The 21,079-nt window shown below is 38.0% G+C and overlaps 1 protein-coding gene across 1 annotated transcript in view; it reads left to right on the top strand.

The window, feature by feature from the left end:
* Positions 1–6,964: 6,964 nt before the first annotated feature.
* LOC126373318 (connectin-like) overlaps positions 6,965–21,079 on the top strand; it is a 344,663-nt gene continuing 330,548 nt past the window's right edge. Inside the window, exons 1-2 of the mRNA XM_050019435.1 lie at positions 6,965–7,075; positions 18,481–18,581. The gene's annotated coding sequence lies outside the window, so the exon portion shown is untranslated. The remainder of the gene's footprint in view (positions 7,076–18,480; positions 18,582–21,079) is intronic.

Genomic DNA, 21,079 nt, shown 5'->3' with positions numbered 1-21,079 from the left:
AAAACTTTAAAATAAAAAAGAAGAAATACACCTAGAATATGGACCAATTGCATTTTATTGAGCTCAAGTTTTATTACGACATTTGTACAAATCCACATGATACGATCCTATTAAAAGTTCAGAGCGACTTGCTCTGTCTCTAATAAGTAAAGGAAAAAAAAAACGCCCTCATTTCGTATAGAAAATCTTTTCACTCATAGCGCAGCCCGGTTATAATAAAAATAATAATAATAATAATAATGATTATTTTGTAAAATAAAGGTATAGAGGTTGTTAATTTATACTGCTATAATGACTTATGCATGCGCCAGTATCAAATTGAAGAATTTAATATCACATGTACACGCCTAAAGCTGAAAACAGATCAAAATTCTTCCGCTGTACATACTGTCAGTATTTTTAATTGTATGTGGAAAATTCGGATGCCATCATGTGAAATGACGCACTGAATCTTTCCGATGACCAGTAAATTCGACTTTATGACTTAGAATTCATGTTCCTGTCATAGATTATCGATATCACGTGGTTTACAGGATCTTTGCCCGGTTAATGGCAATAGGCTCGGCCCCTATTACCTATTCAGAAAGAAAGAAACTTTTATATTTACATTAGCTGGCGTGAAATATACTACATCTACTCCATCGGGAATATAGACGAATTCGAAATTCAAATTCAAAAATATCTTTATTCAGTTGATAACATAGTTACAGTTTGAATCGTCATTTTTTACATAACGAACGTCTCATCCGCCTAAAACTACTGCAGCTTCTCACAATCTGTATAGCCGGGGAAAAGAAGCCGCAAGAAAAACCCCTGCAGTTTCTCACAACCTCGGCACAGGACCCTAAACGTTCTTTAAAAAAAAAACATAGTCTTGTTATACAATTCAAAAGTATGTTATGTTATGACTTCATAACTTTCAGTTACCGTTCGTAACTTCAAAGGTTATCGACAACTCTACTCCACGCTTGCGAGTTTTACAGGTATTTCTACCCAACACCATTACCGTTCGCCGTTTCCTTCAACCATTGACATAAAGTAACATACGTAGGGAGTATAAAAACTATACCATACTTCTCATTGGTAGAAAGGTTATTGGTTTTGTTATGATATAAAACGTTCGACTTTTATATAGTTTCGGGAGCTTGGAGTATTTAGAGGGTTGCGAAAGTTTTGTACGTTCACGTTTTTGCTCCGTGTTGTTTAACTTTGCTAGTAAAATGCCTGGAAACTAGTGAACGAGTGCCCAGGTGGCATAGCCGAGCTGCATTGTGTGACGGATGCGGCAGAGACTTGGTTGACAGAGCTCAAAGTGGACATATGCTACACGCAGATCTGTCTGACGTGTGATTTTAGACGTGTGATGAGTGATAAGTGATTTTTTTTTAACCAGAACCAACAGCTTAACGTGTCTTTGAAATACGGATCATCTTACTTTAGGGCATAAGTACATTGTACGTGGCGCGACCGTAATAGTCGACTCTTCTGGAAAGATATAACTGAAGTAAACATAATTACATTTAGTACCCACGAGTATCTAGATATTCGTCACGGTCTGATTCCATTTAAATTCAATTTCAACCCAATTACCTCGTATTGATCCACCACTTAAAACGCTTTTAAGCTAAAAATCAACAATCAAGACAGAAAATTAACTCATTATTAATTCAGACATTCCTTCATCGAACATTCGAGAAACTGAAAAGGATTTTTGCCAAAAAGAAATAAATAAACCATTCGAAGAAAAAAACCGTTTGTAATAAATTGCTGTTAGGATTTCGTACTAAATCATTTCGTTCGTTTTAAAAAGACGCAATTTCATCCCGATTCCGACCCAAAAAAGGTTTTTTATCTATCAACCTGTAACGGTGTTTTTGTGGCTGAAGATTACATAAAATTTTGATGTATATTAAAAAAAAACTTGAAAAGAACTCCTTCGGTTTATGAAGATAAGCAATGAATACTTGATTAAATATGCTCCAGTTTCAAATAAAGGTGGATTTTAGTACGAATAAAATTCTTTCAAGTACCTTCCTGGATTGTATTATTGCCAGTTACTTTGAATTAAAATTTTACTCTGTTTCATAATACATGATTTAATTTGAGTTTTGATGAAATCGTTTCCCTCAAGAGCTTTTTAATGAATTCTACACTAACCTGAATACAATTTTTACTTTGAATTTGTTACGTAACTAGGTTGCTATCCGCTACATTTTTTCCACTCGACACTCCAATAAATAAGTTGCTAGAGAGTACCCAATACAAGACCCAATTTTCATCGATATCGTAGTGAAATAGACTGAGGTTTTTAAAATTAATTCTTATTTCACATACAAATATAAACTCACACATATTTGCCACCGGTGACTGGATAATGTTTATAATAGATAATTGATATTATATGATATGATAATTGATATGGACAGAAAGGGTTACAAATGAGGAAGTGCTTGTAAGAGTAAGGGAAAAGAGACAAATACTGAGAATTATTGAGGACAGAAGAGGCAAGATGATTGGACACCTAATAAGACACGACGAATTTATTAAAAACATCATAGAAGGAAAGCTAGAAGGAAAGAGAGGAAGGGGAAGACCAAGAAGAGCTTACATGGAACAGACTAAAGAAAAGGTTAACGTCGTGTCTCATAGGGAAGTCAAGGAATTGGCCTTTGATAGACTGGAATGGAAAATGGTACACCGACAAGAGCGTGGCTCTTAAATTATAAAATAAAAAAATAATAAAAATAAAATAAAAAATAAAAAAGTTTATTGCAGTATCTTTTGGTACATAGTTTATACTGGGTTTGGAGCCACCTTTTAAGCATAGATATGCTTGTATTAGGTGACTCCGTTCTTCCATAACAATGTTCGTAATTGTACCTTACACTAATTGACAAAATTGATGATGATGATTTCAGGATTTGTGTCCGGTTAATGGCAATAGGCCCCCCCTTTTATATGGGACTTAAACGTAGCTGGCCACTTCGCGACGCTTTTTTATGTGATGCTATTTCCCACTAAGGTATATAATTATAAGCACAGATCAATAAACAATGAAATTAGAATGAAATTTGTCTACTGTAATTATTCTAAGTACCTATCTGATTGCGACGACCACTACAGATGAAAACTAACACCAACAAAACTGCGTTAAAACAATACCATATCAAAAGTATAAATTTCCTAATCAAAACACACAAATTCCAAACACGAATTTCCAAAAGCAACTACCGTGAATAGTAAAACAAAGTCAATGTCGTTAAAAACGTTAAATATCTGAAACAGAAAGGCGCTTAGTGAAAGAAAACCTACTTAGTTCCGTACCCTTATTTATCAGGATTGGCCGAAGAATTAATTAATGATGGCAACACAGAGGTCATTACGTCAGAGACGGTTCCCTTAAACTGTTTCTACACAATATTTTGCCCTCGGGACCGATTCGGGGAAGATACAATTCGTTTAAGCGTTTTTTTTAGTAATTGACCACATAATAGTAAGATGCTTTTGGCAATAGTGAGTATTGCCTGCAAAACGTAATGTAGCCTGTAATCCCTGATGGAGCGGGCAGAGTCAAAAATTGTTATTCTATCGTGTGGATTGTAAGGTAGATTACCCTCATCAACCCTGGTGTCAGGGTTATTATTGAGCCGCCAAAGGCCCCCTGATAAAAATTGACAGAATACAACTAGAAACAACTTTTAATACTGGGGGCCTTAGCCAAGTTGCAAACGATGACGAAAAACGACCTTGTTATCTAATAATATGTGTTAGTGACGTCGTAATGAAAACTTTGAGGGATGACCATGACCATGATTTTGAGTTGATAGCAAGTGGAGTTTTCCGTCGCAAAAGTATGAAACTGAAAATAATTGAAAAGCATGAATTTTCTGACGGAATCCCACTTGATATCAACTCAGAGTCATGATCTGAATCAACCCCCTCAGTATTTGTTACGATATCACTAGCACCCACACGCGCTTCTATGTTTACCTGTATGTACTTGTACGGATTTTTTTTTGACGTGACTTATTGTAGATTTGTCGCAGATGACTTGGATAAACTTGTACGGAGTGTAAGTGACATTGTAAAGAATACAGTGAGGGGTGATTCAGCTCATTATTCTGAGTTAACATCATGTGTAATTTGCCATCAACACAAAAAAAGAAAACATTAATTTTACGACGAAAAATTCCACTTGATATTAACTTAGAATCATGGTATTCGTTACGACGTCACTAACATTCACACAATACATTATTGGATTATACCGTCGTTTTTCATAATTCCTCGGTCAAAGATGAAATTATGAAATATAAAATTACTAATTTAAGACAGATTTAAAACCTGACGAAAAACATTTTCTATTTACCTTATTTATGAATTTTAATCAAGAAAAACGTAATAATAAATCCGACATTTAATCACCTTTGACTATGAAGTCACAGAGTGCTTTTTTAAAAATCCATATTTATTTCGTGATTTGATGTTTAGTAAAAAGTAACTGATTTGCCTGGTTGGAAATTAGCCTTTTGTTTGGAGTTAGGCTGACGGCTGTTTTTAGCTTTTAACAACTGCTTTTAAATATTTTGAATAAAAAAATATTGACAAATGTTACTTTGGTAGCGAAAATCAGACAGATTACTGAAAACGGCTATAGGCGCCTTGTGCTTAGCTTGGTATGATGACGGCAACAGCGGGTCGTCATCCGTAAAATGGTCCATTGTTCATTTTAGTACACACTAACAGAAAGCTCGGTGAAGCGTGGATACTTAGTTCATCTTTCGATGTATGTACCTCTGACTACCCCAATTGACATATTGCCGTCAGCTTATGTCATGTTGCTTACGACAATATTCCCAATTGTGATGGTCAGAGATATATTCATTACAAGATGAACTGAGTACTTACGCTTCACCGAGCTTTTATTATCAAGGAAGATAATTAGCTGAACGCGTACTGTTTTTTTACTTGAAGCAAAACTAAATAATGTAACTTAGCTTCACGCCTGTATCGCTGAAAGGCAGAGGTTTATAGTACATATTATACATATACATTCACTTCTTGCCAGCTATGTTTCTGTCCCAATAGGGTACCTAACAACCTAGTCAAATGAGATTTACGAAACGTCAAAACGAAAGTTTTCTTCGGAGTTTGTATGGAAATACTGTCTTGTGACGTCATCAATAAAAGCGGTCAAACTAAAATTCAAAGTCAAAATAAAATTCGAAAATAAGTCGTAAAATATAATGAGATTGATTTTTGATCATCGTAGACTGGCTTGTATTTAGAATAGAATAGAATGGAAATAGTTTATTATAAAAGGACGCCATACACAAAAAAAGACACACAAAATAAAAAAAAAACCGTTAAAATCAAATTTTATCAAATTTTTTATTTAATTTTATCTTTATTTCTACATTAGCATTTTATAATTTATCTTTGACCCAGTCAAATACCCAATTGATAGCAAATATTTTATGATCCAGACATGAATTAAAGCTCATAAAGTCGAATGCAGTTTAAAGCCCGACCCGAGATTCGAATGAGTAACACTATGATGTAAGACGCGAGCGAACAGGGCTACCAAAACTACATAAACCGTATTATCAATTAATCAAACCCCAAAAAGAGGTAACGGTCGAAAAGTGCTTCAATTTTATTCCTTCTTGATAACATTTTGCCCTAGGGAACGATTTAAGGAAATGTATCTTTCCTTAAAGGCATTTTCTAGTAATTTGACCACTGAGAGGGAGGGAGAAGGGTACGAGTACTGGCGAGGTAACCAAAGGGACTTGAGAGGTATTACTAATTCTGCGGTTTTCGGACTATTGATTGGGACCTAGAGGTGAAATTAAAGAATTTTCGGTCCGAATATATGACAAAACTAAAATTTTAAGCTGACACATTTTATAATTAAAGTACATAATAACGGGTTCTTACCGCGTTTAAATGGGGATATGAGACTCCCGATATTTCGACACTGTTGCAAGTGCCATGATCACGGGATGACTGATGAGATTATCCGGAGTCTCATATCCCCATTTAAACGCGGTAAGAACCAGTTATTATGTGCTTTAATTATGATAATAACCGCGTAAACTTAAAACAATGTAAGTATGACACATTTTATGCTCACCAATTTAGTTTCTTTGGCGAGTAACAGCTCATTTTACCTTATTTGATGACCAAATAACGTTTTGGCTAATTAATTTAATTATTTATTTCGCCTCTAAATGCAACTAACTAAATTTACGTAATTTCTTGATATATTTTTTTTGCTGACGATAACCTTTTTATGTTGCTGACCGCTTAAATAATATATTATACTATTAATAATGTTCTTTGCTTTCTTTTAGTACAAAAAACAAAAAAAAATGTAGGTATTACTTCCCAGTCTGCTTGATAAACATAAACCGAAACGTTTGCCTGTTTTGTATGAAAACTATTGTTGGTGAAACAACAGTCGATATATATTTAGGTACGTATATTATGTATTTAGGTGCGTAATATCTTAAATAAAATAATATAATAAAATTATATTAGCTTAATCACAGACAATAAGGCTCGGTATGTATTCGACCGTTTTATGATACCATATACGTAGCGTTTTTTAACCAATTAAACAATATAAAGTACGACATAGAAAACTACAAATTCAAACTTTCTTTTGTTCTAATTTATAACTAACAGGAGAATAATCGTACTAAGTTGTTATTAAAAATATTTTCTGTGAAAAAATCCTCGCGATTATTATTATCTAATTAACACTTCAAAGATGTTTTCACGCTTGCGTTTCTACAAAGGGCCTTTAAAATTTTACGAAAAGTTTATAAAGACGTTCGCCCACTAATGCCTAAGTTTGTTTCCAACAGATGGCAGTGAAATAAGGGTGGCAATACATTTAGATAAATGTGCCTACTGCCTTATACGCAGGGGACTAGACTTCAGTCGTAGAGTAGACACCGCGAGGGAGTGTTGTGTCGTTCGATACGCGAAGTGACGATTCCGAAATGTTTATGTTCAGTGGGTGTTTAACTTTATCGTGTTGGATGTTTTGAATTTGGAACTTTCGAAGGTGAGTTTTTGTATCGCGTGTTTTCTATTTATTCAGAAAACGTTTTGAAGTTTAGAAATTGGAGGTTATTTTTTTAAATGTTTGGTTATTTTATTTTGAAAATATAATGCTAGCCAGTAAGTTTCGCAGAATGCATAATATTACTTTAAAACTGATGCTAAAATAAGTACTTACTAAAATTATTATTTTTTGTTTATGGTTTTTATTATTGTATAAATATATTTTTTGATAATTGCAATGGACTTTTTAGGATTTTATACCAGGAATTTCTTTTAACAATTGAACAGGGACAATGTGCAACGCATTAGTATTATTCATTCATTCTCTTTGAGCTTTAGCAAGCTCATTCAATATTTACTCACTTCCTTTGTAGGTAGTTTGTAAATAAATTTAAATTAAATAACAAGTACATTGAAACGTGCTTGTATTTTGTCATTTGGAGAATGAATATTAACATTGATTGTGAAATGTTTTAAAATTCAATGTACTTAATGAATACGTAGACTCACATTTCCCATCGAGGTAAGCAGAGACTGTGAAATTACATTTGTACTCACAGAAATAATAATAGAAATGTCAATAATTACCAAAATAATTCCCTAGTACGTTCATTCTAGGTAGTATTTAGGCCGTATTAATTACACTGTGTTAATGTTTATAATCTACACGGGGGGAGGGGCAGAGTCAACAATCGATACATAAGGTTGTTGATTACAAGCTTTTAATATTAGTGGCAATAAATATTATATAGAACACCCAACTGGGTCAAAGATATTATAAAATGGTAATCTAAAAATAGAAGCTAGTCTAAGATGATTCAAAGCAAATTAATACCATTTTTTTTTAATTATTATTATACGTTGGACACACACGATTCATTTATGACAAACATCATACAAGGAAAAATTGAAGGAAAGAGAGGAAGGGGTAGACCTAGGAGAACATTTATGAAACAAATAAAAGAAAAAGTGCAGGTCGTGTCGTATCAGGAGGTGAAGGATTTAGCCGGGAAGAAGAGAGAAATGGCGTTCACTCCACCGACAAGAGCACAGCTCTTAAATAAAGAGAGAGAGAGAAGACGTTGGACCGCTTTTTTGATGACGTCACAGGACAATATTTCCGTACGACATGGAAAGAATATTTGCGTTTCGACGTTTCGTAAATCTCATTTGTCTGGTTTATCAAGTAGGTTAACACTAAACGGAAAGATTACATAACAAATATGAACTCCAATAGTTGCACGCTTAGGCATATTAAATATTTTGCGTTAAATTGCAAGAAGAGTTTATGGAAGGCGTCTGGTTAGGTAGCAAGTCGCCCACTTAATATCTGGCCTGCGGGCTAGTTAACATTTTTTTTTTTTAGTTTATCCGCTTGAATGGTTTTATGACACTTAAAATTGGGAGGAATCTGGTCCAGTAATGATATTACTATTCAGGCGAGTTGACTTAAAAAAAATATACAGCATATCAACTCGCTCGAAAAAAATATAACAAGCGTAAATTCGCCCGCTGGATAGACTTTCAGTGGGCGACTTGCCACCTATTCCGTTTGATAATAAAATCAAATCAAACACACATAGATATATCGTCGTAAGGCCCGGATTTCCAGACACAAAAGTTAAACAATGGGATTAGTACTACTAGTAGGGCCGTGGGCCTTAGGAGGATATACTTACGCCAAAAATAACAGAGCCATAAATCTTCAACAACACAACTCGCTGTACCTTTAGATATTACTTTTAAGATAAATAGAATGACAAGAACGACTGCAATAAAATGAGAAAAATAAAAAAAATGCAATTAAATTCTAGCTCTCTACCGAGCTTGCTTCTTCAGCATTAATTATACCGTAATACAAGAATAAAATAAACGAGATGAATCTCTATCTTGTCTCAACTTTTACTCCAAAGAGGAGTAGGAAGAAAAATTAATCACATTAATTTTATCAAAGGATTCAGAGAATATTTCATCAACATGTGATATGAATAGACTGAAAAAGGACTGCGAATTTGAACTTAATATATTTACTTATACTCGTATTGGATTTGATTCTACTAATTGGTGCTAAATGACGAGCTAAAATTTATAGATCCCACATCAATTTTAGGTAAAAATCTTATACAACCTCTACGTATAGAACGCGTGTAACCCGACGGAATCAATTTGCATGAGAGCACACGGCAAGTGGGTTCCATATCAAATGCCTATTTAAATTGTCTGGGTTATTGTTTCATTCTTGTTCAATTTAAAATAACTAATGTCAAATTATCCCTGCCTTTCATTTTCTGCGCATTAAATACTACAGGTATAACCATAGACTAAGATTTTTTCGCGCTGTATAACTGAACTAGATGAAAATAGGGGATTTTTACTGGAATCAGAAGTAATGATACTTTTTTATTTTTTCACATCATCATCACCAGCCCATTAACGTCCCCACTGCTGGGGCACGGGCCTTCTCTATGGATGGATAGGGAGATCGGGCCTTAAACCACCACGCGGGCCCAGTGCGGATTGGTGGTTATTAACGACTGCTAATGCAGCCGGGACCAACGGCTTAACGTGCCTTCCGAAGCACGGAGGAGCTCGAGATGAAAACTTTTTTTATGTGGTCACCCATCCTTTGACCGGCCTTTGCGAAAGTTGCTTAACTTCAACAATCGCAGACCGAGCGCGTTTACCGCTGCGCCACCGAGCTCCTCGTTCATTTTTTCACATACATGATACATAAGGTCACGCTTATTCCCATTGGGGTAGGTACCCTAACAATTATAATGAAATAAAGGTTAACCTTATTTCTTCGATAGGAAACCAACAAAACACATATAAAATGTTCAGCTGCTTGTCTTCCCAGACTTGTCGGAATAATTGACAAAGGTCACAATTCGTTAGATCATTATGGATCATTATAATAGAGTGATGTACCTATACACGATGGGTTGATCACTTGTCCACACCCCGGACACTTCATACAAAACACTTCGGTTTACACAGATACTACACATTGAAGTTATCGTACAAGCGCACCTGTGTGTGTGACGTCTGATGACCATACTATTGGTGACTACACTATGTACGAGGGGGGTGAGGTAAACTTAGCTCAATTGCTGGTGGGGAGTGGAGAGTTCCCGTTCTATACGTAGTATTATTCCTTATTCTATAACTTGTTACCATAATGTTAATCAACACTGTCTGGTTCATTATAACTCACCCACTGAGTTATCTGTATTGGTACAAGTATCAACGACCTCCGGGGTCTAGTGGTTGAGCATTGAGCTCACGAACCGGAGGTCCCGGGTTCGAATCCCAGTGGGCGAAAATCACAAAAATCACCTCGTGATCACTAGTTTTCTTAAGAAATTAAGCCGGTGGTCCCTGTGACTAGTTGCTGATGTTAAGGGTCTATGGAGAGTTGCCGTTCTATACTATAGCTGATATTTTTTTTAACATAACTTATTCTAAACTACCGACCCGCACCGGCTTCGCTCGGGTGCAATGCTGAGGAAAAAATTAAATTATTTACGACATCACATTAAAAACCTCAAAAATAACAGTATTACTCCACTATTTAATGGATGTTATTATATATATAAACCTTTCTCTTGAATCACTCTATCTTTTAAAAAAAAATCACATCAAAAAAATGCGTAGTTTTAAAGATTTAAGCGTACATAGGGATATAGGGACAGAAAAAGCGACTTTGTTTTATACTATGTAGTGATAGTGATTTTCCACAAATGGCATTAACTACTTGGCCGAAACTACTGCTGTAATACTGGTTGCTACTATGTGTTTTAATTATCACAACGAAACTAACAAAGTACAATTCTTTCCCCCAACTTTCTCCGAAGAGAACGAACGCCAATTATTCTCCGTCCCTAAAGCAAAGCACATTGATGTCATCGAACTTAGGATATAAAGAACCATTTTCACAAAACGAAGCTAATCAATCGCAGTAGTGCATTTGTCAGATCAAATTGGAAGTCTCCCTTGTGAGACTCCCCACACAATAGTAGGAAATGTCACTTAACTAACATAAGACGCCTGATTCTGATAGTTGTTCGACTGTTAGCGTTTAGCGAATAGTTAGAATAATAAATATAATATTGCTAGGTTTATTTATTACATAACATAAACAGCCTATATACGTCCCACTGCTGGGCACAGGCCTCCCCTCATCAACCGAAGGGGGTATGGAGCATACTCTACCACGCTGCTCCAATGCGGGTTGGTGGAGGTGTTTTTTTACTGCTAATAGCCGGAACCAACGGCTTAACGTGCCCTCCGAAGCACGGAATCATCTTACTATTTCGGTCAATCAGGTTTATTTATAGAATCATTATATTTTATGTAGATACTTATTCCTGTATTGCACCGTCCCCGACTCGAATGTAGTAAGTTTTTTTCACCCTAATGTTGCCTGGAAGAAAATGCTAATTAGCAATAAGGCCGCCGATTGTGCTTCTCTTGTCACTTTTGTAACGTGCAATAAAGAGTTTTTTCTGTATTGTATTGTACTGTTTATTGTGTTTAAACTGTATATCGCCGCCATAATGAATTCCATGAACAGATTCCAGAATCCACGACGGAGAGACATTCAGATGTGATTTTGGTTAACAAAACCTATACAAAGCCAAAACCAGGTTAAAAAATGTGGTCTGAATTTTTACCCGCATTGAAATTAATTGAAAAATATCGTGGTATCGTTAAAGAAAATGATATGCGAATGTGAAAACCATATTTTTTGCCGTTGAAAAACTATATAAATCATACATCGAAATATGTCACGATTAGTTTACTAACTACAAATAAGTTTGTAATTGCAATTGGCGCCCGATATCATTTGGTGCGGGGCGAGGAGTTCCTGTACTATGCATAGTACAGTAAGTATATATTAATTTTGATTCTATGGTTGTGGGTAAGTGTTGAATTTCTTCAGAAATGAGAGCGTTGAACGCTGCGCGCTGTAAAGAATGGCGTCGTGGTCAATCTTTCGTCATAGATCATGTTCGTCATATAATGGAATTGCTGTAGATGTTATATTAAAAAAAAAATACTGTATCGTGGACAGAAAACTATTTTACCCTACTTGTACAGTCATGAGCAATATAATGTACCCACTTTAGGACTCTGTCGCACTAACATATTTGACATTTAGTGAGACTTACAGTTCAATTTGTCAAAAAAGTTAATGTGACATGGTACCAAAGTGTATACATATTAATGCTCGTGACCGTACACACTCACTAGTAAACATCCTCTCTCCTTTATTTGTTCAGATATTACATTCATTTTCGACACTGATGATTGACTTTTTTAGTTCTGATTCTGTGTTTACTTTTTTACTATATTTGAACGATAGTGATTTCAGCTGTTGGTTTTTGAAATTTTCCTAGGAAGAACGCAGTGAGCTGTAGGTATAAACTAAACAGCTACCTATCCGGTTTATTCGCTCCTAGCTTAGGTTAGTAGTAAAGATTTTATTTTTATTTAATTGTTCAAGTACGTTCGTAGTATAACCAGTATATTTTTAGAAGAGTTCCTGATGAGAGGTATCACAAAACTCCTTTTTATTAAATAACTTTTCATATTCCTGAGTTTTTTACGATAATGTTAGTTTCAGAGACTTACCTATATATTTACTTTATTCATTTAACTTAGATAATGCGTAAAACTTATTGTTATTCAATATCCAATATGATCATAGTAGTAAATACCGCATATATATCTACATAGCTTCTTCAGATTAACCGTAACATACATAGGACTTATTAGAGGTATGTTCTTCGTTTCTAGACTGTGTCGTGGACAGAAAACTATTTTACCCTACTTGTACACATTCACTAGCAAACATCCTCTCTCTATCTATCTCTCTCTCTCTCCTTCTCTCTCTCCTTCTCTCTCTCTCTCTCTCTCTCTCTCTCTCTCGCTCACACAAACACACGCAAACGCACACGTACACGCTCAGAATCTTCGTTACATAAACTTACTGATTTCAAACTTTTTCTCTTACAGTTTCATATACCTACTTACATAATTATGTACACAAAGTACTGCATAATAACATTTTAATAGGTATTATTGCCGTTCTAATTACTTATTATGATAATAATAATATTATCATCATTATTATTATAACGTTGGCATTACTATTTGATAAACATACGCTAATTTATTATGTTATCTCCTCTTCCATAACAGGAAGCAGATAGTATTGTCATTCATTTGTCCTTTCCCTGTATCGGAATTTAATCGTCCTTCTACCGTACAATGCGAGAATCACCACCGTTTCTCTTTATTGAAGGGTGGGGTCTCGAGGGTCCCTTACCCTAAATCACTTTTATTTTATTAACGGCCGAAACGGTGAAAGGATACCATCATTATTTGGTTAGAATCCGATAAATTCGGCTTCATATTTGGTTGGTATAGACTGACTGTGAGGGTTACAATAATACAGGGTGTTAGTGACATCGTAACGAAAACTTAAAGAGATGATTCAGACCATGATTCTGAGTTGATATCAAGTGGAATTTTCCGTCGCAAAAGTATGAAACTGAAATTAATAAAAAAAGCACCAAAGTTTTCATGAATTTTCCGACAGGAAATTCCACTTGTTTCAACTCAGAATCATGGTTTGAATCATCGCCCTCAGTATTTGTTACGGTATCACTAACAACTATACCTACTTGTATGGCTACATGTATGTATTTGTACGGGGTTGGGGTTTGGGGATGATTCACCTCATTTTTATGAGTTACATAAACTGCCTATATACGTCCCACTGCTGGGCACAGGCCTCCCCTCAATCAACCGGAGGGGGTATGGAGCATTATTATTATTATTATTTGAAAGTTGTGAGGGCCGGACCGAATGCAGCCCGCGGGGTCACTGCGACCTTGACAGATCTATTGTGACCCTAAGTCCCTACATTTAAATATCCTCCTCTAGACCGATCCGTTCGAATAGATCCAACGTCTTTTTGGGAGAAAGCTCCATGACTTCCTGGGGGTCCATTATGTGGCCCCCAAGTGTACGGCTTCTACTATGTATGAGAGCCTCGCAGCTGCATAGCAGATGTAGTGGCGTCTCATCTTCCCCTAAGCAGAATCTGCATAGAGGAGACTCGGTCAGCTCCATTCTGTGTAGGTGCTTATTGAGTCTACAATGCCCCGTGAGGGCCCGTATCAACAACCTAACCTGCCCCCTAGTGAGAGTAAGGATTTTTGATGATAATTTCTTAGAAAAAGGTCTAATCAGCTGCTTTGAATGTTTTAGGCCAACTGAGTTGTACCAAAATTTCTTGGATTCATTTCCTAGTCGCACCCCCAGATGATATCTAGAGGTGCTTTTCGAGATCCCGCAGAAGGGTTCGGGTCCGGTTAAACTTGTGCCCGATCCCTCTCTTGCGAGTTCGTCAGCAATTTCATTGCCCTTAATGTTAGAGTGCCCTGGGACCCAGCCTAGTGTTACCGAGTTTGAGGCCCCCAACTTGTTCAGACTATCAATACACTCTAGAGTGAGTAATGAGTCTACTTCAGACGCCGCCACCGCCTTAAGGGCAGCCTGGCTGTCCGACAGTATGAGAATGTTACTGTTTGTGTTCCCCAAATTTTGGTGCACACAATCAATGATGGCATACATCTCGGCCTGAAAAACTGTGGCGTGCGCCCCCATGCTGGTCACCCTCCTTCGCTTGGGGCACCCTCCGTATACACCCGCCCCTGAGAGCCCGTCTCGCTTAGAGCCGTCGGTAAACCACACCCGATCAGCACTGGGAAAGGGCGAGGGTACAGTTCCAGACCACTCCTCTCTCTCTGGTATTACCACCTTGAAGTACCTCACAAAGTTATGAGTCCCGACCATGACGTCTGAGGGCATCGCCATGACCGGGTCAGTCATAAGGTCCTCTTTGAGCTTTCTCATGACAGTTGATCCCCATGTCGTCTTACCCCTTTCCTTAGCTCGGAGCATAGCTATTCTAGCTTCCCCGATTATGTAGAGATGGAGTGGAGGCAGGTTTAGTGCCGCCTCCATTGCTAAGGTTGGTGTGGACGACATAGCTCCCGTTATTATCATACAAGCCATTCTTTGGACGCTGGTTAGGTCCGAAATGTAGGTTCCAATAGATGCCTTTTTGAACCATGCTGCACAGCCGTACGCGAGCATAGGCCTCACCACAGCAGTGTAGAGCCAAAGCATGGCCTTAGGTTTAAGGCCCCATCTTGAACCAGCTAGGCGCCTGCAGGTGCCTATTGCAGATTTGGCTTTTCTTGTGATACTACCTATGTGTTGTGACCATGTAAGCCTTTGATCGAAGGTCAATCCCAAATATTTAACCTCGCTAGAGAAGCCTACTTGTTTTCCGAAAAGGTAAGGAGGTCTGAGTTTGTCGAGCTTTCTCATGTTTGTGAAAGGAACGACTACGGTTTTGCTCGCGTTAACTGATAGTTTGAACTCTAAGCACCACCGTTCAATTCTTTTGAATGCTGATTGCATGAGACTTGAGATTGTGTAAGGGCACTTACCTACTACAGTAACCACCAAGTCATCCGCGTACCCTTGAGTATGATATTTCGCGGAACTTAGCTCGCTAAGTAGACTATCAACTACCAAGGACCAAAGTAAGGGTGACAGGACTCCGCCCTGGGGGCAGCCCTGAGCAACCTTCAGGTCGAGGGTTGTGTCCATGAGCTTCGTTCTTACTATCCTTGTTGTCAACATTGACTCTACCCAGTTTACCGTTGTACTGTCAATGTTGCGGGCTTCCATGCTCCGGATCATGACCTCTGTAGAGGTGTTATCAAAAGCGCCCTCAATATCCAGAAAGGCACATAGGGCAATTTCCTTGTCCTCGATTGCCTTTTCCAGACGATCAGTCAGTTCCATAAGTGCCGACTCGGTTGATTTACCTTTTTGGTATGCATGTTGCCTTACATGTAGGGGATTTAGTTTTATGAATGTGTCCCTAATATGTATATTAATTACCTTTTCCATTGTCTTCAGTAAGAAGGAGGTAAGACTTATTGGTCTATATGACTTTGGTTGTGATGGGTCCTTATCCCCTCCTTTGGGAATGTAGATCACCTTTACCTGTCGCCATAGGCTGGGCAGATATCCCCAGGCAAGACTCGCTCTGAAGATTTTGACCACAGTTCCCAAGATGATGTTCTTACCTTGCTGCAGTAGAGCAGGGAAAATATCATCGACCCCGCTGGATTTGTAGGGCTTGAAGCTGTCGATCGCCCACTCTACCTGCTGAGGTCTAATTACCAACGATGCTCTCCTCCAGTCCTCAGTGCGTGGTCTCCTGGCTTTGGGGGGCCTAGTCCCTGGAGTGCATCCTAGATGGTTTGTCGGGGAGGACCCGGGGAAGTGTACCTGCGCTAGTAGTTTGAGTGTTTCTTCCGCGGACCCGGTAAAGATCCCATCGGGTTTTCTCAAGAAACCTAGATGGGATGGAGGGGCTTTGGATACTATTTTGTGGAGTCTTGCTATGTGAGGGGTACCTTTTATTTCCTCGCAGAATTTTCTCCAAGATCTCCTCTTTACCCTCCTCAGTTCTTTGTTGAAGCCAGTTAGGGCCTTTGCGTAAGAGTCCCAGTCCTTGTTACTCTTGGCCCTATTAAAAAGAACCCTGGCTTCTGATCGTAGGCCACTTAGTTTTTTGTTCCACCATGGTACTTTCCTGTTCGTGGACGTTGTTTTTAGAGGGCAGTTGTCCTGGTAGGCCCTTAGGAGTCCTTCCCTTACTGTCCCCACCGCTGACTCGATCTGCTCCGGGGATCTGATCTGCCCATAAGGCCTGCTCAGCTCCTGCCGTAGGGAGGCTCTGAAGCCTTCCCAGTCTGTTGTCTTCGGGTCGCGGTACGCTTCTGCTGTTTTCTCCAAGGTTAAAGTGATATCAAACCTTACATACCTGTGGTCAGAAAGCGATGCCTCTGGGTATGGAGCATACTCCACCACGCTGCTCCACTGCGGGTTGGTGGAGGTGTTTTTACGGCTAATAGCCGGGACCAACGGCTTAACGTGCCCTCCGAAGCACGGAATCATCTTACTTTTTCGGAAAATCAGGTGATTCAAGCCTGAAAAGTCCTTACCAAACAAAGGACAGTCTCACAAAGTGATTTCGACAATGTCCCCATCGGGAATCGAACCCGGACCTCCAGATCGTGAGCCTAACGCTCTAACCACTAGACCACGGAGGCTGTCATTTTTATGAGTTAATAAAGTGGAATTATCCATTGCAAAATTATAGAATTGAAAATAATAATTAAATAAAAATAAGAAAATGGAAAATTCCACTTGATATTAATTCAGTATCATTCCCCTCAGTATTCATTACGATGTCACTAACATCTTGTGTACCTAGTCATTAACTGTTAGACTGAGGAAATATTTAGTTATTTTTATGATATTGCTTCGCTAACTGGCAGTGGATCAGCATGGTGTAAGCTTCATGCCTATTCCGGATAAGTGATAGTAAGTAATACCTACCACTAGAATGTTTGTTTTATGTATTGGACAATTCAGATTGATTTTATAAACAATAATGATCGGAGGTAATTAAGGCGCGACTGCCCGTATAGCCCTATGGTAGATAAAATTACTAACATCCATAATATGTCTTCTAACATACTTAACACATTATAAGTCTAACTATTCGATTCAGTCATGTATTATACAGTACAGTACAAGTCATGTTACTCGAAATACAAACTCACGCCTATTTCCCACCGGGGTAAGCAGAGACTATAGAATTCCATTTGCTTCGATCCTGACACACTTCTCTTGCTTCCTCCACATTCATCAATCGCTTCATACACGCACGCCGGTTCAGAGTAGATCGTATTGAACCTTTTCTAAGGACATCTCCAATTTGGTCATCGTAAATCCTTCTCGGTTTTCCTCTGCCAGCCCTACCATCAGCTTTCGCTTTATATACCGCTTTTGCAATCCTATTATCTTTCATCCGCTCTACGTGTCCAAACCAACCTAACATTCCCTTCTCAATCCTAGTCACTATATCGTCTTTTACACCACATCTCTGTCTTATCACACTGTTTCTCACTCTATCACTCAACTTCACACCGCAGATGCTAAGCAAAGACCTCATTTCTACGGCATTGATCCTACTTTCATGCTTCTTCTGCCATACCCAACATTCACTACTGTACTCGAAATAAATTAATTTAATATTTTTTTCTTATACGAGTAGTAGTTAAGTTACCAACCCCTAGCCTATCCTACGAAATACAATCCGTTAGTTGTATTGATGGATGATAAGCTCCTTAAGGTATTTTAATATTCATGATCGAAGCAAATTAAATTATGTCTCTACTTATCCTTGTGGGAAATAGGCGCGACTATATCATCATCTCTCTAGCATTATTTCGTTTTTCACAGGGTCCGCTTACCTGACCTGAAGATTTAGCAGGTCCGGTTAAATAAGAAGCTACTGCCTGTGTGAACTTCCGACTCCTGAAGGGAAAACCAGCCGAATACAGGTAACTTCACATACCTCTAAAATGCATGCACGATTGCGTGAGTATATTATGTACTACTTACGTATATACTCGCACGCACTCATAAACATGTATATTTATTTATTTAAGTATATTAGGTATTCCAAAACCAAACCGAAACCGGTATCAAACCGAAGAATTAGTTTTATGGAGTTTTCATTGTATTACCGAATTTTCTTTCTTCGTGAATAATAAATATACTTAATTTTGTTCTAATTCCTGTAGAGGCCATCTAATTTTATTTTATATTATATACCTGTCATTTTCTTATCCTTTGAAAAAGTAAGGAACGGTTAATCGACAGGCATAAATTTTTTGGAATACACGTCAATTTTAAGTAGAAATTTAAAACAACCGTCTAAAAATTTTACATCGGTCAATAACCCGACAGAATTAAGTTAACGTTAAACGGATTGCATACCAGCGAGATACCTATTTTATTCGCACGGGTTATTCATTCATTTTAAAATTAACTTATTGACAATCATCCGTCCCTTTCCTTTTCGGCGGATAAGAAAATGACGGGTATAACTTAAAATAAAATTAGGAGGTGTCTGCAGGAATCGGGGCCAATATCAATCTAATCGGTCTTAATCAAGCACAGAAGCAGTATTCTTCCTTCTTTTAAATCACCAATTCAACTAGAACATTCCTACATTTCATCTGCCGGCACGCGGTCTCAAGTCCTACTCCTCCAGTAAGAAGCTAGAACATCAATAAATTATTTTAATTAGTTTCCAAACCAGAGGAAATTCAATCGGTCGTTAGTTCACGTACTGCCTGTAAATCACATTATAGGTTTGAATGGTAACTAGGGTTTGGTTCCACTCAATTACCAATTAAGTTGCAGCCAATGAGAAGCGATGGTAACTTGAGTTAAGACTGTTAGAGCTCTGGCATAGTTTGCATCCGCGCACCAATAAATTTTGGGGAATTTAACGCTAGTTTTCGGCGAGAGAAAATATATTGAAGCTTCAACTAGTAATGGCTAGTGCTTAATTTGGCACGAAACATTTTGTACTACAGGTGTCTTCCCACTGAAGTGGAGAAGGCCATAAGGAAATTATGGAATAGAAGACCAAGTTGAGTTTGAGTTGGAAAGGCCAAGTGAGCGCGAAACTCGTGTCTTGATGATGATGGTCTCCGACCGATTTCGGCCATGGCGACCACTTCGACTCCTAGTCGGCACAACGCTTATGCGCCCTAAGATGGCTCATGTAGCCTATCTTTACAGTGAACTCCCGCGCACAGTGACGGCACGTGAGCACATCGTTTTGGTAATTATAATGAATAGCGGCAGGGGATGGGCCTTCAACTCATCACGTTTAGCGTCGAGGTCTGCCGTGCGATGTTGCTCGAACTCGTGGACTCGCCTCATCACCTGCGCCATTCTGGTGTGAGCAAATAGTTCATACTTTAAATTTGCACTCCACTCGTCCGAAAACTTTACGATGCACAAAACTCCGCGAAAATATATTAAAATGTCGTCTTGTATATTGTAACCTGTAGGGAAATAAATCAAATATCGACTATCATGCTACTAGCATGCAAGGAGGTTCCTCCTTATGATATGAAAAAACAAAACCTTAGCATGTCCCACTATTTATCAAAAAAACAAAAATACTTTTATATGCAGTATCTTAAGAGAAGTAATGATATAATTGCAGCCTATCAGATAAAAATATACTTTTATGGTAAAGTCGCTATGGAATTTGAGAAGCAGTAGTACTATCGTACGAGTATAGGCCTCCTCTTTTTCACGCCATTTAAATAATTAAATTATTTTCCGTTCCATACTTTTGCGACGGATAATTCCACTTGATATAAACTCAGAATCATAGCCTGAATCATCCCTCAAAATTTCGTTACGATGTCACTAACACCCTGTTTAGTAGGTAGTTCTCATACAAAATGTGCGTTAAGAGCTTTTCGTTCTTCTATTCTGTGTGCGAAATAGACCCTTTTTTGACGTTGGAGTAATTTTTATCCCACATAGATACAGTAACTCGCAGAATACCAGTCTTCAAAAAAAAAAAAAAACTCGCAAGCCTCCTACAAACAACACTCTCGATGGTTACAAAGATCTCGATGGAGAAAGCACAGTCACGGTCAAATCCATACTTTCCCTCAATCAGCGCTTATCGCTATCGACCACTAGGGCCGATTAATTCTTTCAAATATTCTTCCTCTCAGACGCCCTGAGCCGAGGTTCATGCCCAACTGGGCACCCTTAGACCTGTTGTCTTAAAAATTTTGTACCGGGTGAGAGCCCTCAGTGCTCCCTATTTGTCCGGCCAAATAGTTAATGCCATCCGCGGCAAATCTACAATAAGTCACGTCAAAAAAATAGGTCAAACCCATTCGCAAGTGGTCATAAGCGATAATCGGCGAGAACATCTGAGTATCCACACAATCGTGCTCGTCTGTTACCACCGATTGTATAGACAAGGTCTGTATAACACAAGAGCTGAGATTAAAGA

Source organism: Pectinophora gossypiella, chromosome 15 (genome assembly GCF_024362695.1).
Source record: "Pectinophora gossypiella chromosome 15, ilPecGoss1.1, whole genome shotgun sequence".
Lineage (NCBI taxonomy): Eukaryota > Metazoa > Arthropoda > Insecta > Lepidoptera > Gelechiidae > Pectinophora > Pectinophora gossypiella.
Note: the sequence above shows the minus strand (reverse complement) of the source record. Positions and strands in the feature narration are given on the sequence as shown.